The sequence below is a fragment of the Schistocerca americana genome, chromosome 1 (genome assembly GCF_021461395.2).
Source record: "Schistocerca americana isolate TAMUIC-IGC-003095 chromosome 1, iqSchAmer2.1, whole genome shotgun sequence".
Classification (NCBI taxonomy): domain Eukaryota; kingdom Metazoa; phylum Arthropoda; class Insecta; order Orthoptera; family Acrididae; genus Schistocerca; species Schistocerca americana.
Genome location: NC_060119.1, coordinates 1179635978 through 1179639166, shown reverse-complemented (window position 1 = coordinate 1179639166; position 3189 = coordinate 1179635978).

The following is a 3189-nucleotide window of genomic DNA, read 5'->3' as shown; positions in this document are numbered from 1 at the left end:
AGCGAAATTGAAAATACCAGTACTTCCCTGAACTATTATATCTCGGCTCGCTGCGGCCTCTGCTGCGAGAACGTCGTCGCGATTGATACTGTCGCTCTCACGATCTGGATTTTCGGACTTCAGTTTCCAGCTCTTCGATCAGAATTTCTTTCACTGATAAAGAAGAATCACATGTCACAAGGGACACTTCCGTAGAGGATGATTGAAGTTCATGAGTGTTTTGCATTTCCGTCATTCAATCAGCCATTTACGCTAGAGACTATTAAAACATTTCGGACGCTGACAGGAAGCTTGTCTAGCCAGAGCGACTTTAAAATTTTATCTGAAACTTTCGTTCCTCTATAGCTTTTCATTATCCAAAGCAACTGACTGGGTTTCATATCACCAATTTCTAATTTGCTAACCAATTTCTTAATTCGACATTCTTTCCTTTCCATAAAAGTCATGAACTGTCTTTCTTTAGCTAAAGAATATTTGCTGCTTTCGTCAGTGTTCACGAGATCCCATATATTTTCGACAAATCTGTGCTAACAAATAATTGAGTTTGGTTTCTTCAGTCTGTTTTTCTGTGATTGGAAATTGTTAGCCTGATGAAAGCATACATTAGGCTTTTCAGTCCAGAACAGTTTCACACCAACTTTATCCACTTCAGTTTGCATATCACTGTTCCCTCTATCTGCCACCATATTTGTTTCTTCTTTAGATCACGTCGGGGTCACCAGTTGTTGGTCTCCTTGTACAATTAATCACAATATACAGTATTTTAGATTCAGAATTATTATTTGGAAACTTCTTCTTTGTTTTGTATCACACTCCAACAGCAAAACCGCTGAACTCTAGATCTCTTACTCTGTGCATTTCAAAATGTCGTTTGTTTTGAAAAGAAACATAAAGTGAACACAAAGCACAATTGCTTACACAACTGTAAGTTATGAACATAAACATAACCTTACATTGTGCATCTATGCTTGGTAATGGAAGAAATTCTTCTGTAGACTGTGTTCGCAATTTGTCTTGAAAAAAAATGAAGTGCAAAGAGTATCTGAGAGGTGGGAAGAACGACCTAAACACTCAAAACAATGGCTCCTTAAGCGACAGCCATTTGTGCGTATTAATTTACTTTCCTAGCTACATGACTAATCTGAAGACTCAATGTCGAATCCCATGATCAGCGTGTTGGGAGGTTCGCACTTCTGGCCCAGTCAAGACAGGGGCCAGCAATCAGTGACTGGTATCTGTAGATTTTTTACACAGCGATCCCTTGAATCATCGCTTTCTGAAGATGGCCTAATACACTGCCGAAACTAGTTGCTCAATAAAATAACAGTTGGAAATTTAGACGGCTGAAAGATGTTTTGATTCAACATTCTCAACTGAACAGCCGATGTCCCGTAACTATCTGTATAAAAATGGACATACAGAGAATCTGAAGACTGGTAAAATTATTTGCGGATGGACATGGAGATTTACAGATATCGCAACTCCCCACATTCCATTGCCTTTCCAATTTTATCTTAAATGAATACGTTGAATATATATACAAAGAAGGGTCACAGAATTGTTTGACTCATGGGAGAGAATCTCGGAAATACTAAAAACCTGAATTGCCAGACTCATGAAAACAGATGCCAATTATCCCACAAACACTTATTCCAAAGTTTACAAATCTAGTATTAAGTGAAGAATTGCCCTACAAGTGACTGGAACGGGTGGCAACCCTAATATACGCTACCACGCTAAATACCCTCTCCCATGCACTTCACAGTGCTTTGCAGACTATATATGTAGATGTAGATGACTTTTGTTTGTGCAGGGCCTCGGTATTTACCAATCGATCAGAAAGCATAGGGTATCAAAACAGCACAAACTCGGCGCATACATGGCGGTCAGAGACAGTCTAGAGGGCTAGTAATGGTGATCCAGGGTAGGTTGTGCTCAGGAATAATTGTTAAGAAAAAATTTGATACGTTACGCCGCTCCTGAGTTATTTAACATTGAAGTTAGTCGATCAGGCAAATCCAAGCAGCTTGCTAGAGGCAGTGTCTCCAAACGTGTTCTTCTTTTGGTTTCCTGAAACCGAACAAGAAAGCGATACAAAAATTGGACACGGGATGGTAGTAAGGACTGAACGTGAGCCAAAGACTGAGCAGTATCGTGCGCTATCGTCCACGCAATGGGAGCAACTGACACTATTTGTGTCTGGCGGGCCGCTTGAATTTGCGCTCGCAGCGACCTTATTGGCTAACTTCAGTGCTGGTTAATTCGGAAACGGCGCAATGTATCGAATTTTTTTCTTAATAGTTATTTCTCACCACAACCTACCTTTAACATCCTTACAAGCTTTTCAGACTGTTTCTGACTACCCTGTTTATTTGGACGTTGATCGAATAGATTTCGTTACTTTGCTCGATTCTATGTTGTAAAAGGTCAGCGATCTTTTTTTTAACTTTTTATTGCCGTTTGCCTGTTTGCTGCAGTGTCAACTGCTCCTGTTTTATCTATTACATAATTAAAACAGCTGCCTTCTTACACCGAGCGCTCTATCCCTTGCTCTTAGCGTTCTGCGAAGATGTGTCACCTCCTCATATACTTCCATAAATTTATTAATAACACCTCTTGAATACTGACACGTAACAGCCGTTTTAGAATTCGATGTCTACGCAAAGATGGGAAAAACGGTAGATTTAGCAAACAGCTGGCTGAAACATGTTTCACGTGCTAGGTATGCGGTTTTTCCAATCTACGCGCTACTATTTGTCTGCGCAGATGAGATTTACGCCCACAGATTTTAGCCATTCTGCTCAGACTACCAGCTCCAACTTCCAAGTTTGCGTACATCTCACATACTCGCAAATTTCCAATTCTGTGAAACTATGGAACCTCTGCGTAGACGTTTGCGAACAGATCATTGCGTGCGAATCGACACCGAGTTTAATTTGGAATCGACGCATTGCACTCCATAGATAATTCCTACTCTCTTAATACGACATTGGTGAACGGAATAAGAAGAAACCTTAATGTATGGTAAAATGAAAGGAACCCGCTGTTTTATAGTGATTTGCTGGAAATATATATGAAAATACGAAATCAACTCTGTCAGCGATTATGCAGAAAGTTCCAAGTAAAGTATCTTTATAATTACATAGCCTTGACGGGCTAGTGTCACGTGACAGTGACGTTCTACGAGAA